General features: G+C 45.7%; 1 long non-coding RNA gene across 3 annotated transcripts in view; it reads left to right on the top strand.

The window, feature by feature from the left end:
- Nucleotides 1-2250: 2250 nt before the first annotated feature.
- Nucleotides 2251-17366, top strand: part of LOC112546724 (uncharacterized) — a 30959-nt gene continuing 15843 nt past the window's right edge. For 2 of the 3 annotated variants that reach the window (XR_016349660.1, XR_012903437.2), the window contains exons 1-5: nucleotides 2251-3743; nucleotides 9103-9154; nucleotides 9401-9481; nucleotides 10973-11151; nucleotides 13590-13722. This is a non-coding gene — a long non-coding RNA (uncharacterized LOC112546724). Of the gene's footprint in view, nucleotides 3744-9102; nucleotides 9155-9400; nucleotides 9509-10972; nucleotides 11152-13589; nucleotides 13723-17366 lie in introns of all 3 variants that reach the window. The other variant, XR_016349659.1, reaches the window with a different exon arrangement.

Here is a 17366-nt window from a genome sequence, read left to right as displayed (position 1 = left end):
GTGGACCATCTTGATTTTCATGCAAACCTGCTCCTGGGTGGCCAGACTGGCAGCTCTCCTGCGCTAGACGGCCACTTTCCTGTGCCTAGTGCGGAGGTCGTGGACGAGGTCCACGATGTCCACACTAGACCAGGCGGGTGCCCGCCTCTTGCGGTCCCGGGCAAGCTCCCGGGAGCCGCCAGCCTGGTCCCGGGAAGAGGGGGAGGGCTGGGGGGCATCGGGTGGCTGGCTCGAGCCGTGCCAGGTTCAGGGTCTGCTAGCTGGGTGCTAGCAGGCTTGCACCTGGCACGGGCACCGTAGCCAGCCCGTGCCCCTTTAAGGGGTCTGGGGCCGGGAGGGGGGCATATGAGTTTCCCTGGTGTTGGCCAGAGTGGCCACCAGGGAAAGCTGGGGAGGGCTAGCCTCCCACTAGTTCGAATTAAGGGGCTACACACCCCTTAATTCGAACTAGTAAGTTCGAACTAGGCTTAGTCCTCATAAAATGAGGTTTACCTAGTTCGAACTAAGCACTCCGCTAGTTCGAATTAAGTTCGAACTAGTGGAGCACTAGTGTAGCGCCTATCAAAGTTAATTCGAACTAACTTCCGTTAGTTCGAATTAACTTTGTAGTGTAGACATACCCTGAGGGGTGTGCATCAGTTGGGATCAGACATGCTTGACTACCAGGCTGAGTATAAATGCAAGCTTTCTCCTTTTTATTCAGCCTGACCTCCCTCCTATGATGCCAGTGTAGGAGAAAGAAAGAGTCTGAAGCAAGGGCCTTGTGCTTGAACCAAAGTAAGCAAGAGTTAGAGTTATACTATGAGTAATAGACAGTTATGTCAAAAGCAGATGTTTGCCTGCAAGTCAGTGTGTCTCGGCACTCAAACTGCTAGCACTGATAAAAGCACATTAAATATGTAAATACATTCTATCAGGACAGTACAGGGACACCGAACTGAGTCCATAATAAAATAGTTGGAAACAACAAGAGTGAAAGCATAACAAGGGGCAGTGAATGCTTTGGAGGAAAGTACAAGGGGAGGTACCAAACGTGTCATTAGTGCGTAAGATGATACGTACGGTGGGTATCATAGATTGTTCATTTCTGTCTATAAATGTTGGGGTACCTCAACTTAATTCATTGGCTGGCCAAAGGGGTGATAGTGAAATCCATACTATCGATTGAGCTGCATCCATTGTCCCGGGTACAAATACATAGGGGCTCAGAGGTTATCTGGCTGCCAACAACTATTAATGTACTTCGTTTGACAATAAATCTGACTTGGGTGCCTTCATATCTTATCTAAGTCTGTGGTCTTTGGGCGCTCTCGTGAAGTCTATTACGCTAGCTACCTGCACAGAGCTGGCACAATATACAAGGGAGCATATGAAAATGCGTTCAGTCGAATGTTTATCATGACTGACGTAGCAGGAGATCTGTCAGGATGTCACAGCAGTGAATCCTGAATTTACTGTATTGCTGTCCTGAACTACTACAGACATTACTGTGATGTCATAATCCAATGCTTGTGACATCACAGCCCATCTGAAGGGATACAATGGGGATTTCACAAATGCTGGGTTATAGTGAAATCTGTGAATGAGTCAGACAGGAGGAGCAAACTGATTAGAACAGAAAATGTGTGTCTATTCACAGATTTACTGGTACTTGGCAAGTGTGGGGAAAAAGTCCATTGGCAGTTTAATTGGGGAGCTTGATCAATTCTCCTTGATATGCGGTGCTTTCAACACAAGCAAATAAAGATTGTGTTTTAACAGTTAATTCAGTATTTTGTAGAACTTGTCCTACTGTGAACAATAAGCCTATAAAAGTTTGGTGAAATTAGTTTCAGATGGGTAGTAAGGATGTAAATATTGATTAATTGGTTAATTGAATAGTCAATGCAATTTGCATTGACTATTCAATTAGTCGATAAGGGCACCTCCGCCTTTGAAGTGTAGCAACAGCCTCAGGGCTGTTGCTACACTTCAAAGGTGAAAGCGCTGCGGGTATCATAGGGCCAGCAGAGGACTCGGGCAGGGTCCTGCTGGCCCCGTGCTCCCTGCGGCATTTTAAAGCGTCAGCGCCACATGGAGTCCTGCTGATTCCCCAGCTCCGCGTTGCACTGCCCCTTTGAAGTGCTGCTTCGGTGCTTTAAAGGGGCAGTACTGCACAGAGTACTAAACCGCTGTCCCTTTTGAGGTGCCAAAGCAGCACTTCAAAGGGGCAACGCAGCATTAACGCCTGCAATTAACGCATTAAAAAAATTAACGCGTTAATCCTGCCCTGCACTAATTACAGGTATTAACACACATCGGTTGGCAGCCCTAGTCACATATCTTCCTAAGACCAACCACTACTTGAACTTACAGGGCGAGCAAGGCTGTTTACAAGTTGATCACCAGGTCACTGGGGGCAGGCGGGGGGACATCAGTAATGGCTCTCATTAGCACATTTAGAACTGAACAGTCTCATACTTCATATTTCTAACTTTTCATACAAGAATGATACATGCACTAAAATAGGCTAGGGTATTCATGAGGTATGAGGTATTTTGTCCAAAGCATCTCTGAGTTATGCATATTTATATTCCTAAGCCAATTTTCATAAGCATAGGGAGGGGAGAATCAGTGTCAGTGTCCCCTTGGGCTTGTTGCCTCCAAAAGCTTTGTTCTCCCTGTGCTTCAAAGGAGCAGAAATACTTATGAGAATAAATGTGCTTTTCCACCCAGAATGCTGGATTCCACTTCGGCTATGTCTAGACTATGGAGTTTTTTCGGGATACCTCTGGTATCCCGGAAAAACTCTGCTGCATCCAGGGAATACGTCTGCTCTTCCAACATTTTTTTGTGGAAGAGCAGATGCACTCTTTCCAAAGCCCTATATTCCTCATTTTATGAGGAAGAAGGGCTCTTCCGAAAGAGGAGGTTTTTCCCACATTTGGGCCCATGTACACGGGCCAAATTTTAGAAAAGCCTCTTCCGAAAAAACAATTGGAAAAAGATACGCAAATTGCGGAGCGCAATTTGCATACCTTTTAAAAAAGAAAATGGCAGTCTAGACTTAAGCCTCACATTCACTCACACTCTCTGCTCCCGGCTGCTAGGCATATCTCTCTGGATTTAGGCAGATTTATACTTCAAGTCTGCTATCTTCCTGCAAATCAAATGTCTGTTGTGTGCAGTATTTTCCCATTGATTGAGTGTGCAAGGTGACTTATGGTTGCTTTTACTGGGCTTCACATGAAGAAATTTGAAATGTAAGTATCCTGTGGTTCTCTAACACAGTAGTGTCCAAACAACTTGCAGATAATGAAGAATCTCCAAAAAGGAAATGAGGGGAGGTGACCCCTTGATTAATGTATTTAAAACTAGGTGGGTCAACATGTTAATGTGCATCAGGGACCATTGCTGGACTGGAAGAGTGATGAACTGGAAGACCGAATAGAGTTTTGCCATCACTAGGTTCTGGGACTCTGTCAGTGGAAGTCACTGTAGGGAAGTGCTGGAGCCGCCAGAAGCCTTGCTGCAGGAGTAGAACTGTTCATCATACACTTGTGTGTCTTTCTCACTTGATCTTTTTGTTGTTCTGTTCCCACAGGTCTTTTCTTCCGTTCTTGTTACAGAGTCATAACAGAACTGTGTGATCGGATGGTCAGTATTCCATGAGTCCTTCATCCCTCTCCCGGACAGATTTACTGCTCTACCTGTCACCTAAATGGCAGCTGACATTTAACAAACTAAGAACACAGAAGGTTCAGGTAGAGTTTGGGGAATTTTTTTTAAATCTTTTTGTCAACAGCTTATGCAGAGGTGGTGATCAAGATGGGCATCCCTTTGTCTGTAGGCCAGGGAGTGATGGTTTCAGTGAGGACCTATTCCTCTCTCGGTTCTTTCTAACAATCCCTTTCCCTCAATTGCTTATTGAGTTCCAAGTCCTTTGGTGTCTCCTTTTTTTTTAACTTGTTTTTCTCACCATTCCCTTTTTTTTTACCCCTTTTGTGTCTAATTTACTTAAGCTCCTGGGACCAAATCCATCCATCATGTAACTGCCTGGGATCAAGCAGAAAGCAGTCTGCCTGATCTCTGGTGTTTGTGCACATGCTGCTGGTATGAACATGCATGTTTATATTAATGCCATTGCCAGTGGACCAGACTGAAACTCCTGTGCCCAGGGGATGAACCATTTCACCCAAGGATAGCAAACTGCTTTTTTCACGGTCTGGCCCTAGGCATTGTTGATTATTATATTTGGTGTTTATTATTTTGTTTGAGCTGTAGGGCTGTTGCTGTCTTTCTTTGTTTGGCTTCCTCTGTATTCTGTTATTTATTTGCGTGCACTGAAGTGCTTTGCAGAGTGGCACTGTGGGATGGATTTTATGATAACTATTTTACTGTTGGTATCACATCCATATGCCAGCAGACATAGATGTAAACACACATTCTCCCACATATCCTTGGTCATGCACCCAGGTTTGTGCATATACCAGAGCAATACAGTGCACTCATGTTGGAGACACGCGAGTCAAATTCCTGGCTTGATTCCATTGACGCTAAGGGGAACAAAGAATGGTGAAACCTGCAGTAGGGAATATCTGAAAAACTGATGCCCAGCAAGGTCTGAAAGAATGCTTCCCTGATAGCTGGCTGGGAGGGGGGAAGAAACCTGGGTGTGTTTATGTAAATAAAGTTTGCTCCTGCTTTGCTTAAATTTGCTAGATATTCAGCAGAGTGAGCGGTGTTTTGCTCATTTTAATCAACTTAGCTGGTGTCCCAAACTATGATAGAACTGAATGCAAGGATAGTGAATTATGGCTACTGATGTGTAATTACTGTGGGAATACAGAAATGTAGGACTGTGCTTATCTGTTCCAAAGGAAAGGGCTCAGTTAGCAAAAGGGTTTTCCTAAGCAGGGGCTTAACTGTCAGAGCTTTGTGAGAGTAAGAAGAGTTGAGGTAGGTATTGTAGGAGGGAGGTGACACTCCCTTTTCAGGGGTACTGCCTAGACTGGGTAGATGCTGTTCCTCCCCACGCTGTTCAAAGAAGAAATAGGTTTCATTAGGAGCCTCTCTGTTATTTTAATTGCGGTAGAGTTTTGTTTATGTCCAGCCTGCTAAGAGCTAAAAACACTGGGAGTTGAAATCACTTGAGATGGGGCAGTGGTTCTGTCTAGCCTGCAGAAGAGCTGAAAATTACTGAGAGACTGACATGCTGAGGTCACAGCCGAGAGGTGAATGGCAGTGGATGGTGGGTGACAGCCAGCAGGGCGGCAGCAGAGAGGCGCCAGCAGCAGCCAGCCGAATGAGGAAGATGTCTTTTTATACCAGGGTGGGAGGTGAACTTTGCGGATACACCTCTAAACTGTGTGAATAGGGTGCAGAGCAGGGTGGGCATGTGATGGGGACATTAAGATTGCCGGACCTGAGAGAGGAAAAGGACACTGCCCAACCCAAGTCTTTCACTCACAGTTGGTTTATGAATCCTGTTTGTGGTGTTTTCCCCAATTAATGCCAAGTTACTTCCTTTATTAAAAGTTTCTTTTCTATACGCAGACTCTGTGCTGTGAGTGGGGAAGCATTGCCTCTCAGAGGTGCTCAGGGGTGGTGTTACAAATTGCCCCGGTTACTGGGTGGGGGCTTGAGCCAGTTCCGTGTTGGATGGTTGGAGAGGACCCCCTAGTTACTGAATCTGGCCTGGCTGCTGCTGGCTCTACTTGGCAGAAGGGTTACATATCCATTTCCTAATGGCTCCTATTAGCTTTTTGCCTGCTGCTGCTTGTTGAATAAATATTTTCAGGAAACCACTGTTTTTAGACTCCTGCTGCTGCTTAGTTCCATTCAAAACAGGTGTGTGAACAAATTCTGAATCTGAACCTTCATCTTAAACTTGACTCCAGATCTTGAAGCTCTTAAAAGTTGTGATTGTATAAAAATTCCCAAAAGCAGAAGCACCAGGAAAGTACAAGAGGTTGCTGTTGTATTTCTGATCTAGTCAAAAGCGGAAAGCACTGAAAATCAGGTGAAAGTTGGATTTGTTCAGATTGATAGTCGTGTGTCCTCCAGGTGAGTTTTCTTAAGGTCTGGATAACAGGACAGGAAGGAGTGAGGTTGGCTAGGATGGAAACAGGGTGAATTTACTTCTATCACAGGGGTCTCAAATGCATGGCCAGCAGGTCATTCCCAGATGGAACAGTTGAGCAATCCGACCCAGGAGTCCTGGCAGGCTGGAGGAGGGAGGGCTTGTCCGTTCCTATCTCCTAAGTCCTGCCCCTTCCTGCCACCATCATGCCTTCTCTCTCACATGGCACCCTGTTCCTTGTTGGGGATTATTGGGGGTGCAGGGCCTGGTGGGACCTCGGGAGATGGGGTGCCATAGGATGGAGAGGGTAGGAATGGGCACGTTCCTTCCCAGGACTCCCAGGCTGGATTGTGCAATTGCTCCAGCCAGGGAGGTCTTCAGGCCATGAGTTTGAGACCCCTGCTCTATCATATGATACACAGTTTGAAAAAGAGAAGGAAATAGAGAACTGGAAACTATTCCTGAGTGAAATAATTTACAGAGATGGATTTACAGGGATTTGTCGGGCATCAGAAACTTCAGCCAGCCTACAAAGACCGATCAGCATGCCTGAGGAAGGCACAAAAGAAAAGAAAAAATAGGATACTAACTGTTTTTTAGTTAGCTGGGCTTCTGGAGAGCTAAGATGGGGTTAAGATATTTCTCTGAGCAGGACAGTAAAAATAAAATGAGAAAATAGCTCAGTATGAGAGATGGTAAAGTGCTGATGGCTCCTAATCTTTCTCTCACCAGAGCATGTCTGTTCTTGTAGTGCATTTTCTTGTGTTCTTGCTAGTCCCGTTTTAAATCCCCAAAACAGTGGGGTTCCCCATCTTCCTTCTCTAGATAAATCATCTCACATCAGGAAACATTCCCTCTTATTCAGCCTAAATTTACCTTTTCTTAATTGCAGCCCATTACTCCTACTTATAGCTTCTTGGGGAGCCCTAAATATTTTTCCTGCCCCTGTGGGAAAAGCCAATCAAGGATAAAATAGATGTTATTTGTGTTCTACAGTTTGAATGAAACTCACTCTAGCCCCTCTAACCCACTAGGAGACTAAATATGTCTTTGATTATTCTGGCTGAATACTTAGACTTCAGGAAGCCATCCATGCATTTCTAGCCGGCTTGGCTTCATACAAAGTTGCTGTCACTAATTAATCAAAGAGCGATTCCAGTCACGTTCTGTGCTCTGGAATCAGGCTGCTTTAGCCTGACATATCCATGAAAAAACAAGTCACTGATCTCCCCCATCACGTTCCCTCCCTAGTAATGATCCTTCCTCTGCCTAATTTAGAGGTATCAGCCATCCTGATTTTTAGGGGACCATCTTGATATTAAGGACTTTATTTTATATAGACTAATGGGTCTCAAACTTTTTAGCCTGCAGCCCACCCTGCTCAGTGCAAATCTTTCTGCAGCCAACCAGCCATGGTGACAAAATTCCTTCACTTATCTCTAAATACATTAAATACTGCATTATTCATATTAGGTTACTAGAGCATAATAATGAAAATAGCAGCTATAACATAAGGAGGCACATGTAACTGGTAAGAAAGGAAATCCTTATCAATGGTAAACATTAAACAACTTACGCCTTTTAACATGTTAGTTTACCAAGCTTCATTTTAAATAAAGTAAAATATTAATTTATGTCCAACACAGAAGATTTCTACATTGTTTTTATTTGATGCAGAGGTGGGAAACCTTTTTAGGGTTGGGGGGCCATCGACCCACATAAAAATCAGTCAGAGACCACACAGAAGTGAGAAGCAACTTCCCCCAAAAATCTCAACCCTTGCTGATATGGTCCCCAACTGAGACATCTCACTCCCCTGGTGCTACAGCTCCATGGGAGTGGGTGGGGGGGAAGGGCCAAGATTCAGGGCTTCCCACAGGCCAGATTAACTCTTCTGGGATTAGTAGATTTTTGTGGGCCCCCTTAGGCTCTGAGGTGCAGCCAAAAATGAAAGGTTCAGTGTGCAGAAAAGGGCTGCCAAGGAATGGGGTAGGGGTGGGGGTGTAGGATTTTGGCAAGAGGTGGGGTGCAGGAGGAGATGATGCTGTGAGGTCTGGGTGGGAGGGAGGCCACAAGAGTGGGTTGGGAGAGGGGTGTCTGGCTGTGAGGGAGTGTGCAACTGAGGGCTGGGGTGGGGAGTCTGGGAAGGAGGGTGCAGGAGCAGGGTGGAGGTGCAAGGAGGGTGCATGTGGGGGATAGGGATGCAGGTCTGGGCACAAGGGCACTCACCTGGCTTTGCGGCCTCTGTCAACAGCACGTACTCCCTCCCGCTGCGCCCATTAGCTGCAGTTCTGGCCAATGGGAGCAGTGGAGAAAGCCTCCAGGCCGTGCTTCCCTGCGCTGCCGTTCCCCCAGCTGAGGGGAGGGGAGGGGAAGTAGCATCACACAGAGCCACTTGCTCTCCCTGTGAACCGGATCTGGCCCGTGAGACTTGGGGCTCCCCACCCGCAGTGGGAAGCTGTCGCCGGTGCGCCAACCTCACGGGGTAGGACTGGGCTGGAGCACCCTCCTGCAGGGAGGTGGCTGAGCCATGGTCAACCTGCAAGAGACCACAGACCAGTAGTAGTCTGCGGACCACACTTTGAGAGCCACGGCTATAGCCTGTACCCCCCTTACTCATGAAAAGAAGTGTCCCAATTTTTCACATTTGCTCTCTGGTTATGCTAGTCTAAAACTGAATTCAGATATAAGTCAAGGAGCCACAAATAAATTTGGTGAGCAAAAAAAAATGTGGCAGCCACTACTGTACTTTCATTACAGTGAGCTAGTACTTAAACGTCAGTGCTAAGTCTTCGCTCTGCCACTGTTGCAACCCAAATTCACAAGGTTTTTAAACTGCTCAGGTAACTGACTTTCCAGTCTTGTTTCCTCGTATTTCTGCTGTGGCTTGGGAGGGGGGAGGCTGGTTGCTGTTGCTTTAGGTAAAGTGCTTAGCTAGTTAGAACTTGTGCCAGCCCAAATCCAGTCGGTGCTGGGGAGTCCTTATCTGTATTTAGAGGATTGCCTCGTCTTACATTTCTGTTTGTGCTCCTTGCTTCTAGACTGCGTGTATGCAGAACTTCCAACTGGGCTCCAGCATGTGTCCAGAGTGAGGTGGGTGGAATTAATTATTTGACCCCCCCACCCCCACCCCAGATATTTGCATCTGAAATGTCCTGGTGTTATAACCACACATGGGTCCTGAACCAAAAGAAGCATGTGGGGGAGGCTGGTATTGCTGCCCATAAGTGGCAGGTATAGGTAGGTCATGGGAGGCTGTGCCTGCTCTGCTGTGTTGTGCCCACCAGACACCCAGTTGCAGGGTTTGGCAGCAAAGTTTTTGCTTTATATCCCATGCAGGTTCTGGGCGACTGAGGCAGCAGCATGTGCTATTCAGCTTCCTGCATTCATCAGTAATCTCCCAGGACGCCAGAGAGATTAGTGAGGACCCAGGAGACGGCTTGGGTGGTAAAGGGAGTGTGGCTCCAGCCGCCGGGGGGGGGGGTCTCAGAGTGGGGATGGTGGAAAGGGCCTAGCTGGGAGCTAGCCCCCCTAAAAGGGACTCCACCTGTTATGCATGTTGCCACTCCTATTTCTGTGCTGCTGCTGCTGGAGGTGCTGCCTTCAGAGCTAAGCAGCAGGCCTGAGAGGCACATGGTATAGGGAGGGTCATCACTTTTTTGGTGGGCAACAGTCCAGGTCCTGTGGTCCCCCACCTTCCTCACCTCCTCATAATTCTCCCCTAGGCCTATTTGACCCCTAAGTGTTAGGCCTGGAACTGAGGAGGGCGGAGCTGAGGGCAAGAGTGCCAAAACCTTTGTAGACGTGGGAGTGGGAGGCACTGTTCAGTGAATAGCCACCAAGCTTCTTGCAGCCAAGGGAGGTTCCCAGAGGTGGGTCTGACCTGACCTGGTCCAGAGAGTGGACCTGCAGAAGAAGAGGAATGCCTATCCCTCCCCACCCCTGCCAGGACTAACAACTGGAGCCCAGCACATGGTAGGACCCCCCACCTGGGTGCACCAGTCCTGCCTTTCCCTGGCAGATTTCATGCTGAAGACCAGATTTCATGATCCATGATGCATTTTACATAGCTTTGGGAGGGCCCCTGATGATCCTACCCCCTTATAATGACATGTATGGTGTAACAAGGTACCCAGACTCAGGTATAGCTGCAGCATAGCTGGTGCCAGTGAAATCTAGTTCTAATAAGTTTTGACTATGCTAGGCTAGTGCAGGTTTTAAAAACTTCAGCCCTGTGCACACTAAGCAGACAAGCTCCAACCCAGGTTAGCTGGAACTTTGTTGAAGCACAACATCCAGACCTAGCTCACAGCCATCTTGACATGGCCTGTGTTTTAGAAGGCTCCAGCTTCTCACTCTGGATTGTGAACTTCAGCCGGCACTGGGGGTGAGTGGAGTTTATGGGCAGAAATTTGTCCCTCTCTAAACAATCTGCACTTGGTACAGGAAGATGGACCTAGCTGGTGCACCCAGAACTGTTACCCAACAGCCTGATGGGCTTTCCTTCCCCGGGTTGGGAGCTGAGGAGAGGGGTGTATGGCAGAGAGAGGGAGCTGTCACCCTATCTTGGTAGTGAAAAGCAACTGAAATGAAAAAGTTCCTTCTGGCACGTATAATCAAAAAATTATCAGGGCTCTATGTAACTTGTTGTTGTTTCTGTGCAAGCCTGAGCCAGGGGAGTGCAGGCTGCTTGGCTAAAGGACAGATCCCTGCCCCCAATTGCCTCTCTCTTGGGGGTGGGGCAAGTGTGTGGAGGGGAGGATTAATCCACGGTCACTGTGGATTAATGCTGACAGGAGGGCTGGACCACGACAAGATAGATGACAGGGTTACACAGCAATGCGTGAGAACCCTGCCCCTTTCAAGCTAGCTCTATTAGCCTTGCGTGACTGCTTTTCTTCTCTCCTCCAGCCGCCTTCCACCTTGTGACCGGCTCCCTTAACTCATTCCTTTCCACCCACGGGGGAGCAGGCACAGAGACGAGAAGTCAGGGAGCACAAAGAGGAAATCTGGCCCAGGGTTTAGAAGTGGAGCAAACTGCCAGAAGCCTGCTCTGTTCAGAGGGCAGCTGCTTTTACAAGAGTGATTTGGTATGCTATCACCTCTGTGAGCACAAACTCCCTGATCCTGCCTTCAAGCTGCACAGTGCTTACAGAGGGCAGGAGCTCCCCTGGTCTCAACAACCAGAGGTCTGACAGATCATTAGGATGACCCTATTTCTCCAAGAGAAAACAGGACACCCCCAGCTACCTTCCCAATGGCCCCTCCCTGCCCTGATGCTGTAACCGGATGCTGTAACCCTGAAGTGTCCCCCCTCAGGAGCCTACTGCCCATGGTTGGATCTCTGTGGAGGGCCCCCCACATGCTGAAATGCTGCTGCCTCCCTCACTATAGGGGGCTGGTGCCTCCACTCAACCGCCCTTGCACCCAGACTTTTTTTTGACAAAAGTGAGCATTTGTCCCATTTGCTCTTGCTAGCTGATCAAGTCCACAAGAGCAAACAGGACAAATTCCTCCTTTAAAGTGGAGACAGGTGGAACAGGGCTGGGACTGTCCCAGCCCCAACTGAAATGTATGGTCACCCTAGCTCAGGTACCCACCCTGCTAGCAGCAGCAGTTGAGTATGCAGTCTTTTATGATGCCACCATAAATACAAACTGACTTTACAGAAGGTGGCCTGCTGCTACTCCCTGACCTGCTAAGTTTCTTTTCAAAGTTCCAGTGTACTCCTAGCTTTCACCTTAAAAATCCTTCCAAGTCAGTCACCAATCCCAGCTCTGCTCCTGTCTGTCTCTTTTTTTCCTTCCTCCCTGTTTTTTTTCCCTTTCCTCTTGCCCCCCGCCCCCCCCCCCTTCCCTTATTTAGTCTTGGATCTGGACTTCTAACACTCCTGTCATCTGAAGTGGGTTGTGCCCATGAAAAGTTTTAGTTTTTTTTCTGTTACAAACTCAGCTACCCCTCTGAAGCCTCTGCTCCTGTTGAGGCAGTCTCTCACAGCCCCCCTCTCACATTGCTTCCCCTGAGGCCACTTTGTAGATTGGCCTTTCCCAGAGATGTCTGCAAGAGCCCTGGCTCACTCTTCCTCCCACAGTGACCCCACTCTTACTCCCCCTCACTCCCAATGCAAAACCAGCTGAGAGGCAGCACAGCATGTGAGGAATCAAATGACTTTTGCTCTGCTTCCTGTTTGAAATCTTCAGCATTTGACAAATGCAAGAAAATAGCTGCTGTGGTGGGAGTTTTTGTTTAAGATGGACATTTGTTTTTAAAGAGGTGGACAGAATAGCTTCTGCTGGGAACACAGCAAAGGTCCTCAGAGCACGGGCCAAATATAGCAGACCCATACTAACTGAAAGCCTCATGGCTGCACTGCACCTGAGTGGGAGTAACCAAATGGTGCTACTAGCTGAAGGCTGGTATGGGCTTGTGCTCTGATTGTCTCAATGTGGTTGCTAGTGGACAAGTAAAATCAATTGCCACAAAGAGAACTGAGCCCAGAGACAGAACTTCATCCTCCTCAGAGGTGATCCTCACATCCATGCTAGGTCTGTTCCATGGTTGTCTAAAGAACTTCTGTTTCTAGGGCCAACAGTCTTGCTAGCTTTCAAGGGTACTAAGTTCACTCGGTTTTCTTAAGGATTATGTTAAATGCAGAAAAAAGAGAAAGCCCTAAACATGAGAGAATTTTAGACATGTTGCAATGGACTCCTGTTAACACAGGAATTCTGCCAAACTGGGACAGATTGGAACCTGTGGCTGACAGACTGTTTCTCATCACTGGCTGAGGCTGAACCTAACCCCCCCCCCCCCCCCGCCCCCGAACCTCAGAAGTTTTCCCAATGAAAGCACTAGTGTGGACAGTGCTTTGTCACTGGGCCTGTACGCCTGGCACCAAAGCTACCACCCCTTCTTGAGAGTGGTTTTAATTTATCACCAGGAGAGCTCTTTCCTGGTGAGGAGCAGCTACCCCCTATACTTTATACATGGAACAGCTGCACCATTGTAAGGTGCAGTGTGTAGACATAGCTAGCTCCAAATCTCCAAGGCCTGATGAAGATGGTTTACACAAATGCATTATTCCCTTCCAACAAACTCCTGCCCACTTCAGAGGGTGGCACTTGAACATTCAGAATGGGGTGGGGTGTCAGAAAAAGAACACTATAAATTATCAAGCCCTACTGTATAAAATAAAAACCTCTAAAATTGTTCATATGGAACCCTAGATGGACATGATCTTGTAAATCTGCCAAATAGCACCCAACAAAAAATAGAACACCTGCTCCAAAACATTTAGAGCTGAATGTATGAGGACAGGCCTAGCTGTTCAAAAGGGGACCTGGAATTATACTTACTTCTTAAAAAGTAGATAGTGGGAACCTATGTTCTTGAGGTGCTGAGCAGCAGCACCTTCTAAAATAGATGGGAACTGGGGTCAGATAACACTGACAAATGGCTTCCTGCCAACAAAGCAATGAGTTGTATTCAAATACAACATGCTAATGCTAAAAATTGTTTCCTTTGTTTTCAGACAGGCAGTGTGTCATGCCAGACTGCAGTTGTGGTGGAATGAGACCTATTGCTACACCAGAAATCTTAGACACTACCTTGCAACTAAGTCAAACAGAACTTCTCTGGGCAGTGGAAAGCATACTGGGAAAGAGGTAAACTCTTAGACCATCAGCACTAGCTGATCTGTGATCTAAATAAATGCTTAGGATGATACATGTAGAAGTACAGTCTCCAAAAAGCGGCAAGGAGTCTTGTGGCACCTTATAGACTAACTGCAGTGTAGGAGCATAAGCATTCGTAGGCAAAGACCCAAAGCTTACGCTCCTACACTGCAGTTAGTCTATAAGGTGCCACAGGACTCCTTGCCGCTTTTGCAGATTCAGACTAACACGGCTACCCCTCTGATACTTAGTCTCCAAAAGACTCATCTTTTCAAGAAAGAGCAGTATAACTCAAGTCCTAGATGATTATTTATAATAGCTATCATAAGCCTAGCTAAAATAGCTTTTCTGCAATGCATTGTATATACTTAACTGAAGATATGTTTACTTTTGCTCTACAATAGGCCATCAATATAACAGCAGTTTTGTGTTATGTCAGTTGCATTTGTTTTGTTCCCTCAGATCTCTAAGCTCAGTAATTAAAAATTGTAAGGAACAATCAGGTAATAATTATTTTATATTTCAGTTAGTATCAGTGAAGGATCTTGGCATACCCCACAAGTTAATCAACTAAGCTTCAAATGACAAGAGGTCTGTTCATATCCCTTACTTACCAGTGCATGGATAGATACCTCAAGGAAGAAGCATGGTATCAATTGAGAATGCTATAACAATTTAGGGCAGGGAGCAGAGAATAATGTAGCCAGTTATCAGTGTGAGGGGAATTTAGATAATTTACATCCCATTTCTCTCAGTGGCACACACTTCTCTTATGAGTTGTTTTTACCTAAAACAAGGTAAAAATTGGTGATCTGTGGGCTTCAAAGTCCACTGTAATAATTAAACTATCTTCCCCAATTCCATTAAATAAAAGATTCTAATGACTAAAACTAATGGAAATATTGAGGCCAATTGCAGATGGGAGAAAAAGACAACTTATGTTCTTGTTGGCAGCTACAGTTGATAGTTATAGGATGGGGATACAATCAGCCAGAAGGTATGGGATCTTTCCACCAGCACTGAGGAAGTGGGTCTGCCCACGAAAGCTCATCACCTATTAAACCATCTTGTTAGTCTTTAAAGTGCTACACAGTCCTGTTTTTTGTTTCAATAATCAGTGTGTGATAGTGGTAGCAATTACTATTATAGACCCTGTAGTACTGAAAGGTGACAGCTTAAAAAAAGATAGTAAATACTGAACTTGAGTGAGAAGACTTATCCTGTGTGGATAAGACTGATGCTTTCACCTCAGATTCTGGTGAGAAAACCTAGACTTGAGCAGTGTTGAAACGAGTTAACACAGGGGTTCTCAAACTTAACTGTACCATGACAATAAAAATTACTATATCACCCTAGGAAAGGAGAACCCAAAGCCCTTCAGACCTAGATAGGGGGCCTGTAGGTGGTGGGGCTCAGGCTTTGGCCCTGGGCTCTAGCACATCTCAGCCATTAAAATGGGACTGTGACCCACTCTGGGGTCCTGACCTACAGTTTGAGAACTGCTTCAATAACACAAACCATGTGTAGGAATCCTGTTTTCTGATTTCCGACCTTTAAAAAAGATCCCCTCCAGAGGCAAGCTCTGTTGTCCCACAGTGGGTTACTGTATTTGCAAAGCTAACAAAGAGGGATAACTGGAGCCATTGAGCAGTGTGTTTTTTTTTATATACACACTTGTACCAGCATGTCTACATCTGGAAAAATTTAGCATATGCTTCTGAAGCTGGGTAGTTAGGAAAACGTTATTGACTGCACACAATGGAATAAATTCAGCCAGCTATCTGCCCAGAATAAGATGCAGCAAGTTATGAGCTGTCACTGTTTTCTTATAGAAAATACTGAAATATTTCTCAACAGCATGACATTATGTGCATGTTCTTCCAACTGTGAGCCTAGTTCAATTCCTTAGGCCCCATGGTTTCTGCATTTCACATTTGAATCATGCCACTTTTTAATGTAGGTACAAAATGCAAATTATGTAGCCAATAGCATTGCCAGTTTTCCTGGAGATGCAAAGCAGATGTATCATTACTTGGAGGGCTGGCAGCAGGATGTTCCTGACTGGTAACTAACCAGTGCTGAAATCACAATGGTCAGTCCAGGCAGCAGGATATCTGAGTTTACCATACAGCTGTCAATAGCCCTCGGGGAGGGGAGAAAAAGCAAAACATCATGCTCCAGGCATGTATAGCTTAATTAATCAACATACTTCAGCCCACTCATTTCTACTACCAATATTTCTAAGTATACAGATTGTCGTGCACTGTGAAACTTTCAGTTCAACAATAATCCTTTCAAATTAGTCATGTCTAGACTCTAATTTAGGTTCTTAGCAAAATTGTCTTGAACAGCGTGGTCTGTTGTAAAAAGAGCAGCTGAAAGAATTTATAACTGCACTGTTGACCAATCATATCCCAGTGCTGTCAAGGACACCTTTTTTTGAAGTGTCAATTAAAGTGCAACAAGGGAACAATAGGAAGAGTGTTTACAGGGGAAAATATTAGCTATGCTCCCTTGAGAACAAGGGAGATAGTGAGGACAAGCTTATTTTTAAGTATTTAACATTTTTTCCAAAGAGGATTATTACTTTAAAATACAAATCAGTGCTGTGCGCTAAGTGCTATCAGTCTTTATGGGGAAATGCTTAGTTGTCCAGCTCTGGGTAAAACAAGTCATGTTGGGAAAAATTTCTTAAGTCCGCTAGAAGCCTGACTTTCAATAGGTTTAGGTTAAGTAATATAGATGCTTTTGAAAATTGTCTCTATTTCCCTTCTACATGCTTAGTTCTAAGTCTTACAACTGGGGTTTACATCATTTGGACTGCAGAGTTAAATTGGAAAAAAGTACACAAATTGCACATCTTTTTCTAAGATACTTTTGAAGGAGGCTTTTTTTAAATTTGGCACGTCTACACAGTGCCAAATTTCAGAAAAACCTGCTCTTTCGACACATCCCTTATGTCTTGCAGAAGGAGGTTTACAGGGCTGGCAAAAGAGTGCATCAGCTCTTTCGAAAATTTCAAAATCTTAGTGTGGGAACTAGAGCTTTCATGGAGAGTGGCAAATTTGATACTAATACAGGTAAGAACTTCAGGAGTAATTGCAACTCTTCAAGAGTCCCAATATTAGAGTTAGAAATTGACAAATTTGGATTAGTAAAGTCAGTTTAATGTTATGGAGCTAAAATACAGAGAGATCTAGAGAGATAATATCATCCAGTTCTGTCAAAGGACAGCAGAAGCAACATAATACATAGTAGGGTGATATTGGAAATAGAATTTTTCACCTTTCAGGGCTTGTTGGAGGCTGGATAGAACCAACCTTGTTCTCTGCAATGTCTGGAGTAGTTCTCTTCTAGAAAAAGAGCTGGCATTACTATGCACCAGAAGAGTCTTTGTAGAGGAGAGAGACCTTTTAAATCAACATGCTCTCAGATCAAATCGCAGAAGAACCAGTAAGATCTAGCTAATACTTAGGAGACCTGCAATGAAAGTCTGTTGTAAAAGAAATGTGTATCTGTGCAGGAGACAGAACATTCCTAGTGGCAGGCCTGAGACCATGGAATGAGAGCCACCTGGAACAAAGAATAGGCACAAACCTGACCATCTTCGATGACAACTGCAAGACTCATTGGTT

This window comes from Pelodiscus sinensis, chromosome 5 (genome assembly GCF_052426305.1).
Source record: "Pelodiscus sinensis isolate ZL-2025 chromosome 5, ASM5242630v1, whole genome shotgun sequence".
Classification (NCBI taxonomy): Eukaryota; Metazoa; Chordata; order Testudines; family Trionychidae; genus Pelodiscus; species Pelodiscus sinensis.
This window is presented reverse-complemented; position numbering and strand designations above follow the sequence as displayed.